Genomic DNA, 11,775 nt, shown 5'->3' with positions numbered 1-11,775 from the left:
AAACAGCAACAACCAAAAGTTAAAAAAAAACAAACATGCTTATTTCTTTGTACAAATTTTGGGTTGTCCAATATTTGATGCGGAGAAGGAAGCTAGCAAAATGAGGTCACAGTGATGGGTAAAGAGGCCCAAGGGTTATGTTACAGTTAAATATTGTTCTTCTTGCTTCATGTTTCAGGAAGGTTTTGCAAGTTGCATCATCCACAGCTGAAAACAAAACAACAACAACAAAACCTGAATTACCAAATATGCTGGGCTGCTTGGCTTTATCAAAGGTTGCAAGCTTTACCCAGTTCTACTAAATACAAGGAGCTTAATGAGATTTAGGGAGATAAAACATTACTGTGTTTCAATTAATCAAATTATTTTCTCTTCTGTATGATACAAATTTGATAATAGTTAATACTACTCTCCTCTTCACGACTCATTTCTGAACCTTCAGTGAGTTGAATGTAACTTCTTTTCCCCTTGTTTGTTCTCAGATGTACAAATAGTATAGGGAGCATTAGCAAATGCCAATTAAGGGTAACTAAATTCAAAGCGGTACTTCTAGTTCTTTTTATTGCTTTCTTGAAAGTCTCCTAGGTAGTTAGTTGGCATACAGTGAATACAACCTCTCAGACCCTGCAAACTTTCATACTTTCATGACCCTTCTTACTGGTATGATATTAACAGTTGGACAGGTTTTTGTACTAACTAGGCAAGTACTGTACCATATTCCATTCCTTCTTATTTTTATTTTCGTGGACAGAATTGCAGTAAATTTGCATACACTAAATTTAAAAATACAGATTTTTCTATATTTTCCAACCTTCCCAAGATTATAGGCATGCAGCATCATGCTCATTTCATAATTCCTTTCCCTTTTGTTCACTAAGGAAGTAATGCCACACATACTCAAAATGACAAGTGCTTCTTCAAACACTACTATCGTCAAAATCATACTTTCATGTTAATGAAAGTGAAACTTTTTTTCTGTTTGTCATGTGGCTTGAACTCAGGCCCTGGGTGCTGTCCCTGAGCTCTTTTTTTCAAGGCTAGCGCTCTACTACTTTGAGCCACAGCACCACTTCTGATTTGCTGGGGGTTAATTGAACATAAGAGTCTCACAGACTTTCCTGCTCAGACTAGCTTTGAATCTCAATCCTCAGGTCTCAGTCTCCTGAGTCGTTAGGATTACAGGCATGAGCCACCAGTGACTGACTCTGAAAATGAAACCTTTTGTGACTTCACATCTTATACTAAAAGAATTGGTCCAAGCCCAGTTTTTTGCAATAAGGATGTGAGTGTTGGCTTTTTAACAGTGTTTGATAATCAAGATGAGTCGTGGGGCTGGGAATATGGCCTAGTGGCAAGAATGCTTGCCTCATATACATGAAGCCCTGGGTTCGATTCCCCAGCACCACATATATAGAAAACGGCCAGAAGTGGCGCTGTGGCTCAAGTGGCAGAGTGTTATCCTTGAGCAAAAAGAAGCCAGGGACAGTGCTCAGGCCCTGAGTCCAAGGCCCAGGACTGGCCAAAAAAAAAAAAAAAAAAAAAAGATGAGTTGTCTGTCCAACTAAAATATAGAGAAGTATCAGCAAATTTTAAGGTAGAAGAGTCTAAACCAAGAGCAAGAAATTATGTACTATTTACGCACTTGGTATTAGCAAGTTTTAACTAGAAGAAGATAGATTTAAAGGTTCTCTTTCAGAAGGAAAAAAAAATAACCTGGGCCATTACCTTTAACTATGTGAGGTTCCGTGAAAATCAAATCAGTCTTCCCATACATATTGGGAGAATCATTCTTTAACATTCAACATGAGCCACAATCACATGTGGTACAAGAAGCTTGTGAGGCTTCCAACTCAAATGAGCACCTATTCCATTTTGTAAAGGACTCCGTTCGTCTGGCAGGAAGGTTGCTTCACGTTGTTTTGCAGCAACTGTTCATTTGAATTCAAGTAGAACCCTCATGTGTCTTGTTTGTTTGGTTTTGTTTTTGTTGCCAGTCCTGGGGCTTGAACTTAGGGCCTGAGCACTGTCCCTGGCTTCTTTTTGCTCAAGGCTAGCACTCTGCCACTCGAGCCACAGCGCCACTTCTGGCTTTTTCTATGTATATGTGGTGCTGAGGAATCAAACCCTTTTCATGTATACGAGATGAGCACTTTACCAGTAGGCCATATTCCCAGCCCTCATGTGTCTTGTTTGACAATGTATTTCTTGAAAGGATTGTACAAGCTGACAAATAACTACCTTGACAAAAACTTGAAACAACTGACCACTCCAGAAACCACCTGGAATAGTTAACTAAAACTAAAACAAGATCAACTAAAAGATTAGTACCAAAACGTTAGCATGCATTATTTTTTTTTCTCCATTTTATATACATATAAACCCCAGCCATAACCTCACTCAGAATTCTGCTGTCTAGCCCCTTTCCTCACTTGGAAATTAAATAACCCTTTGCATCCTTGACTGCTACTACATATGACTCCTGGTGAATTCTTTTACACCACTGACCCTTTCTGAAGTCCTCTGACCTAATAGTACTTAGCTCATAATTTGAACACAAAAACTGATTGTCATCTCCAATTATAAGTTGCAGGAAATCCAAACAGAGGTTTGAACAAACTTTTAAAAGATCAGCATAAAAGCAAAAGCAAAACATGTTTCTTAACACAAAATTGTATGTGGATTTTCAGAAAACAGAGCATTTGAACTGCACTATTTTTCCTAGAACATTTTTTGTATCTTCTATGATATAAACCATTTTATTTTATAAATAATTTGGCCAAATTCACACATCATAGGGCTGGGGATGTAGCCTAGTGGCAAGAGTGCCTGCCTCGGATACATGAGGCCCTAGGTTTGATTCCCCAGCACCACATATACAGAAAACGGCCAGAAGCGGCGCTGTGGCTCAAGTGGCAGAGTGCTAGCCTTGAGCAGGAAGAAGCCAGGGATGGTGCTCGGGCCCTGAGTCCAAGGCCCAGGACTGGCCAAAAAAAAAAAAAAAAAAAAAAAAAATTCACACATCATAAACTTGGCTCTACAAGAGTAGTTATATTTTGTAAATATTATTATCTTATATATAAGGTATGATAGGGTTTACAGTGAGGCAATCTGAAAACAAATGACTACATAATGGCATCTATCAATACCAAATGATTTATGTACTAAGTCTTCCTGTAGCTTTTTTTTTTTTTATTGAGGAGTGGGGGGGGTCGGTCATAAGGCTTGAACTCTGGCTCTGAGAGCTCTTCCTAAGCTCTTCAGCTCAAGGCTAGAGCTCTACCACTTGAGCCACATCGCCACTTCTGGTTTTCTGGTGGTTAACTGTAGATAAGAATCTCATAAACTTTACTGCCTGGTCTGGCTTTGAACCATGATCCTCAGATCTCAGCTGCCTGAGTAGCTAGGATTACAGGCATAAGCCACTGGCAAGCTGTTTTCTTCTGATCTTTTGGCCTGTATTTATTTCCTATGAGATGTGGCATATTTATAGTTAGAGGAGAGATGAAGAATAAATAGACAATTGATTCTGCTTTAACATTCACAACATTTCTGAACCAATTATTTTCCAATGTACTACTTGTACAGGTCACCATATTTCTGGTAGTTAACAATCTACCTGAGCCATTTGCCCAAGACCCATACTGCCCTATGTCACTCTACATGGAGTGCATTTGCCTCCAGCCTTTGGCCTTGCTTGGTTTTGTTATTTCCTGCATGTTTACTACATGGACTCAATGCAATCCAACTAGGTGTCTTGACATTGTGATAAAGGCAAAGAAATCAGTAACTAGGATGGTTCCTCATCTTGGCATTTCTTTATAACTGCATCCAACTAAGGCAGTTATTTACCAGCAGAAACAAGACAGTTCGTACCCAAATTCTGGGGTACACATGAAACTTACTAATCTCATAACTACACTTAATCATCAGGGCAGGTAGAACATAAAATTCTAAACATAAAGAGGATTTTAGGGGGAGAATCAAGAAACTATACTAAATGACAAAAACTAATATTTTTGCCCTTTTCTAAAGTCTAGACTATCCCAAATAGGTTGTATAAATTAGCTTTTTTGAAATAATTTTTGGTGACCCTATATGTACCACAATCTAGAAAAGTTCCATTTTCCAACCGAGTGAGCCTTATGGGGATTTGTATGAAGGATTTTACATGATGAAGTCACACACAAGAAGTCATTCATATATGTGGGATACATTGGGACCTGAAAAAAGGTATGGCTGCCACTGGGTGAAAAAGTTTGTCATGTCTTTCAACCAGGAGGCCAAGAGTATATCAAGATTGGGAGAAAGCATGCACTGTTACCTTGCTGAGAAAGATGTTAGGAAGAACAGCTAACAATGTGTACCTCCTTCATTGTAAAAAGAATAATATCCATTCATACAAACCAGGCCAATCTAGGCCTCGGCTGAACTCCCAGGAAGGTTGTGAGGTGGGTCCTGCAAGTGATCTCACAGTAAGAATTAGAGCATCGTTTCAATGCTCTAGAAGGATGACATCACAAAGCAGCCAGCTTTTCCCAAGAGCACAAAGATACTTCCCTATTTTTCCCTTTGAATTCTTTTTCTCAGTAAGGGGGTAACAAACAATAGCAACAACAAAAAGGTAATCAGTCTTACTATTTTCTCTTCTGTCTCTAGGTACCTTACATTAAAAGCTCACCAAATTACAGATTCTTTCATGTATGAAATTGTGGCAGATAAACACAGAAGATAAAACAGTATAAAAAACATATGGGCTGGGAATATGGCCTAGTGGCAAGAGTGCTTGCCTCCCATACCTGAAGCCCTAGGTTCGATTCCTCAGCACTACATATATAGAAAATGGCCAGAAGTGGCGCTGTGGCTCAAGTGGTAGAGTGTTAGCCTTGAGCAAAAAGAAGCCAGGGACAGTGCTCAGGCCCCGAGTCCAAGCGCCAGGAATGGCAAAAAACAAACAAACCATATTTGTGCACTCTTCCCCCTAATTGTTATCAGGAGTAAGGTCATTATGCACATGTTATAGTATTTGTGACTTTAAAAAGGTGACTTTTTAATTTAGAAGCTGTCAATTATACCTTTAAACAAAAGACAGTAAGGTCAATCACGTGAGACTAAACATTTTATTGGACTAACCTGTTACCATTGTTGAGCGATAAGCTCAATCAAACATTCAGTGCTGTGCTCAGATTTGATCTTTTCTGGGTATGAGTTCTCCATCTAACTTAGCTATGAACTAGTCTTTTTTTCTCCACAGAAATCAATTCAGATTTTATTTTGAAAAAGGATCATAAAACATTAGACAGGACATTTAGAACACACCATCTCAAAATGCTGTATTGGTTATTTTTTGAGATCAAGATGATTAGTGCTCTTCAACCTCCCTAAGTATCAAACTTTTCAAGAATAAGGAAACTTCTCTGTATGAATAAAACCAGAGATTAGTCTTACCACTGGAGACATGAATGGACAAAAACGTGAGTCAACACAAATAAACCTACAGAAATACCCCCAAACTTCCAATTGTTTCTTTCATGTTTCTACATCAGTTTCACCCAGATGACTTTCTCTAGACGCAAGCTCAAGCCCCTTTTCCCTTGTGAAGTCATTCTTCACAAGTCACTTTGTTTTTTTACTAGAAAATAGTATGAGCTTTGGTCCTAATTTCTTCTTTGGGTCTCCATTTTCTTATGAAGGTTTTTATGTATATTTACATAAAATATACATTTAAAATTTTTATTTTATTTTCTCCTGTCCACCTGTCAATTCAATCCGTAGCTTCCAATATAGAATTTAAGAGCATACAAGTAGTTATGCCTCCTCCATCAAATCTGTCACGTAAGAAGTACCCAATAATTGTAAGTTGCTCCTATTGTTATTAAGTTTGTCCCTTGCCCACACCCTCTCTGTATATAAGGCATTACATGCACAGGAAAAATAAAAAAAGACACAACGCCCAAGCTCATTAATGATTCATACAGCTGCCAGCATTAAAGCTACTCTAGGAAATTAAAAAAATAACTACTCTACATAGCTAAGCCACTGACAAATTGACTGGTGGAAAGAAATAAAGAAAACTTATACTACTTGGGAAATAGATCTGTTGAGGGTACCCATGCTTTGGTTCTCACGAAACACTCTGTGATCCTGCAAGCAACCAATGTGAAGAGGATTTCATGAGACAGGACTCAGTCAAGCTTTATGGCCATGGCCTTCATTTAGCTGGCTGCATCTTCATAAGTTCAATAAGAAAACATCCTGTTTAAGGTTCGATTTCAGCTCACCCCTCAGCCCAATTGAAATATAGCTTTCTTAGGCTGTAAATGTGATTGTAGCTTTGGGTTTATACATGGGATTAGTGGAATAAGTGACACTTCAGAAAATGACATCTAAACAAATTGTGGCAAAACTTATTGATATAGAACCCAGATATTTTTACACTGTTTCGTAGTTGCATATTATTCTAGCAAAACAGTTGGTTGGGCTTCTGTTTCACAAAAGAGGAGGGAAAGCAGTCATCGAAAATCTAAGAAGTCATATTAGGATTATACCTCTCTATTCAGAACAACTTTAGTTTGGCTATTGCCATATTTGTTACATCTATAAGATGTGAAAAGTTGTCAATAACCATCATTACTGTTGTTGCTTATTAAAACATATTATACATCCAGCATACAGCTCTCTCATAAACGTATCAACAGATGCTGTAAAGAAGAAAATTTCACCACGTCTTACCACCACTATAAAGATGCTTAATATTCATAGATTTCTCTGCCCCTCTATACAACTTCATAAAAATCTGAGGACATTTACCCTTATAGATGAGACCAGGAAGTTGTCTTGTCTCCTCACCAACAAAGCAGGAGCCTTCTATGATTCTCACCTGAGACAAGAGAAACAGGAACTCATGCTAAAGCAACAGGTGAGTAAAAATTTGGTCCAGTTAATGACAGGATGGGAGTGTCCCTGAGAATAACCAACTGGAATAGGACACAGGAGAAGGAAGGAACTGTGAGTCGACCTGGAATATCAACTGTGAAAATGTCCAGGAATATTATTAGGATTAGAGTCTGCTCTGCATCAGAACTTTTGGAGAGTTTGAACCAAATCTGAGGTTGGGAAATAGAGACAAGAACTATTCATATAAGTCTATGAAATGAACTCTTTAAAAAACAAAAAGGAAACAAAAGAAATTTTTAGTTGCCATTGTTGCTGTTTTTGTTTTCTTTTCCTTTTGTCTTGTTTGTTGGTTTGTTTGTATTTGGGGGGCGCAAGAGAGGGCACAGAAAAGGTGGAACAGGGTGAAGAAATCCAACAGTAAGACTCACTAGACACTATGTGGAAAACTGACTGGATATCTTGTGGATGGGGACATGAGGGAAAAATCAGGACAGAAAGATGAAAATGGAGACGATTCAAAAAGAATTGTACTTATTACTCAGTACCTGATTGATACAATTGTAACCCCTCTGTATATCAACTCTATAATAACAATTTAAAAATATAAATCAACTCCAAACTAGCAGGGAAAAAGATATACTAAAACTACTCATTATATTAAACATAAATGTATACACATACACGTGTGCCGGTGCACACACACACACGTGCTCAAACATCACAAACCCAGCAAAAGGATATAGCAAAATATTTTCAAAGTTAAGTAGAAACTTCAAATGTACATGCTCAATTATAAGCATAATTACAGAGCAGTGACTGTACTGAAGGTTGAATCTAATTAGTACTTGCTGCTTAATAAATGTTTATGGTAGACAAAAAATATATTCTTGTTATTCATTTGTGTATGACTTGTTCGCTTTTAATGCCTAGGATGCATTAGCTACAATTTCAATAATTCAAGCTATAAGTAACATTTACAGATACTTAAAACTGTTTGAATCAGATAGTGAACTTTCATGTGATTTTAAACATTGACAAAAATACAGCAGTTCATTCAATAAAATCTTTTTGAAACATTGTTAACAAGAAAGCAAGTCTTAATAAATCTCTCAGATCAGGAAATATCTGGTGACAAATTCATCTATGGATATAAATTTTAGAAAAACTTCAATGAATTTTCCACCAAGCCAAAGGTAGATAACCCAGTTCTAGATGCCCCGCTAATAAGTTAATCATTGTCACTGCAGAGACAAAAACATGAAGCAAACACAGGATGTTCTGTAGAAAAGTCTGAATATTTTAACTTTCTTGTTACAGTTTAACATTTACAGAAAACATGTTGTTACAGAAAACATTTATGCTGTGTAATTACCCATCATGTTTTGTCTTGTTTTGTTTTTCGTCAGTCATGAGGATTGAACTCTGGGCCTGAGCACTGTCCCCCAGCTCTTCAACTCAGTGCTAATGCTCTAACCACTTGAACCACAGCTCCACTTCCAATTTTCTTGTGGTTAATTGGAGGTAAGAGTCTGATGGACTTTCTTCCCCTGGCTGACTTTGAACCGTGATCCTCAGATCTCAGCCTCCTGAGTATCTAGGAATATGGAAGGACATGAGTCACTGGCGCCCAGCTACCCATCATGCTTTGTTGTTAGACTCAATCTAGTAAAATAAAAAAAGAGGGCTGGGGATATGGCCTAGTGGCAAGCGTGCCTGCCTCAGATACACGAGGCCCTGGGTTCGATTCCCCAGCACCACATATACAGAAAACGGCCAGAAGTGGCGCTGTGGCTCAAGTGGCAGAGTGCTAGCCTTGAGCAGGAAGAAGCCAGGGACAGTGCTCAGGCCCTGAGTCCAAGGTCTAGGACTGGCCAAAAAAAATTTTTAAAAATAAAAATAAAAAATGAAAAAAAGCTCAGCATCTAAATATCTTTAAAGGTATGAACTTTTTTTTAGATCTTAGTACAGTGTTATTTCCTTTGAAACCTCTGATTGTTTTGAATTTAGAGAACTTTAACCAAGTGGTTGCTTTGTTTCTTAATTTTCACTGACTAATATTTTTGATCATTGATCTCCAAAGGATTAGAAATAGTAAAGCAATTCTCTCAAGTTTAACATTTTGAATGTGTTTCCTCACCTTCAATTAAGAAATTGGAAACACTTTGTCCATATTTCTAACATTTTACATTATTGGATCTTGAGCTTAGAATGAGAAGTTATTTAAGGCCAATATCAGAGGCAAACATACTTATGGCAGACTTTTATCTCCTAGTTCTTGTATCTTACTATCTTAGTAAGTACTTAGTACTTAACTGTCTTATTTTGGCAATGATAATTGAATTTCAGACTTGTTATTTAACTTTCTCAGGTACAAGCAATGAAGAATTAGTGTGACCTAGGAAGTTTTGTGACATAAAATTTTGTGATATAAAACACGAGAAAAACAGATAAGAGGGCACTTACTTAAATTTAGACTCTGACTTAAATCTGAAGAGTTGAATGGTCACTGTTTAATACTTTTTCTTTCCTTCTATTTTTCCCCCCTCCCACTCGCTGACACTTTTTGCATGTTGAAATAAACATATATTAAAATTAAACACATTGAAGTGAGCACAAGTAATACTTCCTTCTCCAGATGCCAATTTAACTTGGTTTTAGCTCAGGATAATCAAATTGTGCGTCCCTTGAAATCGGTTTTCAGAGCAATATTTACTGCTCTTGTGAAGCATTGAAGGGCCTCAGTTCAGCAGTTCAGATGAGGAAAATAAATCAGTGAGTGAGGAAAGATGGTTCTGTAGTTCAAGATACCTGCTCTGTCAACATTCTGGTTGAATAGTATGTGAGATGAGAACTTAAAAGAAAGCTTAAAATTTAAGGAAGAAAACACTCTTGAAAGTGACCAATTTGCAGCAGAACCCATCCAGAATGAATAACCCAAACCAGAAGTTGGGTTATAGTGCCCTTGATAGCTTTCGACATAGATGTTTATACTGAAGAACAATCTTGTCAACACATGAGCCAAGACATAGGTTATTCCCAGAGAGAACAAAGGTCATTCCCCATCCCAACACTCCTCACTTCCATATTCCTAATCATGACCAAATTAAAGAACTTTCATTCAAGAATTTTTCTCATCTGTATGATTAAAACGATTGGTAGTACAGCCCAGAGGCAAGTCTGATAGGATGGGAGAACTGTGATCCATATCTGGTAAGGTTTAAAGCAAAAAGATCCCCTGAATATGCCCTATTAAGCTTTCCTTGTTATAATCAGGAACACATAGACAATAGACTTAAAAGGGCTTAGTATCAATTATTTTAATTTAGAGTCACCTGCTTGGTAGTGTCTTCCTACGTTTTGTATTCAAGGAGGCATTTATATTTAGGAAATATATTAAACATAGAAGTGAGCAATAATTAACATCACATCGCTACATAATTAAATAGTTGTAACACGGCCATTTGAAAGACCTTGACATAACAGAAATTTAAATGAACTTTGATTCAAGACTTAGTTTCCTAAATAGTGGAAAGCTTGACAAGATCATGAGCACACAGCAATTATTCTGATAAAATAAAATTATCTCCTTTAAACCAGTTTTAGAAGGAAAACAGTATTATTGAGAAATAAGTATTCATTTCTTATTGGGGTATTAAAATTTAACCTTAGAAAATTATTGAGATAACCTTAATTGAATTATTGAAATTAAACAACAAATTGTATCATTTGTTTGAAGGCAAAGTTCAACAAAATAAACACAAGGAAGCAGGGATTTGAAATCAGTAGAATGGAGCCAAGGGGAGATGTGTACATGAATAAAAAGGAGAAGAGGAGGAGAATGCAGTAAATAATTCAATGTATATCCTAAGAAGAGTGAGGAAAAATGTGGATAGGAGAGAAAAGGATGGGAATGTTGAAAGGGGTGACAATGATCAAGATGTAGTGTATTGATACACTGTTTTGTTAAATGGCAACTTCTCTGTACAACTACTTAAAAATAATAAAATGAAACATTTCCATAAGAAAAGTGAATTTTAAAAGTTTCTCTATGCCATAATGATCAACAAAAAGGCATTTGGTAGTAGACACATATACAGTAGATTTGTCTGCATATTATATTTATGACAGAATGAAACTGCTTCATAATCTTGCTTTAAGTAAGCAAACTATAAGGTTCCATTTGTAAAAATTCATTTAAGCAGCCAATAACAACTTGAGTTTTGCAAGATAAACATTTTTCTTTAGTCCAAAATGTGAGCATTAATTCCCAAATGCTGACAATTTAGTTAAAGCTGAGTGGGATAAGCGAATTAAAAACTAAGTAAAGAAAACAGTTTGGCGTATAATAATTATATTAACGGAATTCAACAGTGAAAAATCCATCCTCACATTAGTCACACAAACATAAGTTTTAAATCAAACATTCCAAGACTGATATGTTCATAAAAAGTTCAATGTGAGTCATTATTCAGTAATAACTAACCTGTTTATTTTTTTAAATGGCAGGCTCAACTACAAAAATAATACCCCTATGTAAATCCATTAACTTAGAGTACTGTCGAATCTTTTAGCTACAGGTTAACTGCTGAAAATGGTCTGGAAGTTTGTCAGAGTATCCCAATTCCATTAAGGCAGACATGGACTCTCTGGCAGCTTTCCCCTGGAGGAAACATCACAATTTTATTCAAAAGGTTTTCACATGAAATATTACAGTCATGCACAGCATGGAAGTGGGAAAAGAAAACTAATGAGAAATATTTTTTCTTCTTGCTTGTATCCTGGGAGGCTAAAACAATTTAAGTTGTTCTCCTAAACTAGGAAGCATTTCCTTCAAATGCTAATAGCCCAGGGTATAAAATAACACAAGCCAAATACAACTTT

The sequence above is a fragment of the Perognathus longimembris genome, chromosome 2, assembly GCF_023159225.1.
Source record: "Perognathus longimembris pacificus isolate PPM17 chromosome 2, ASM2315922v1, whole genome shotgun sequence".
NCBI classification, from domain to species: domain Eukaryota; kingdom Metazoa; phylum Chordata; class Mammalia; order Rodentia; family Heteromyidae; genus Perognathus; species Perognathus longimembris.
The sequence above is the reverse complement of the archived record's forward strand: the minus strand, read 5'-3'. Positions refer to the sequence as shown.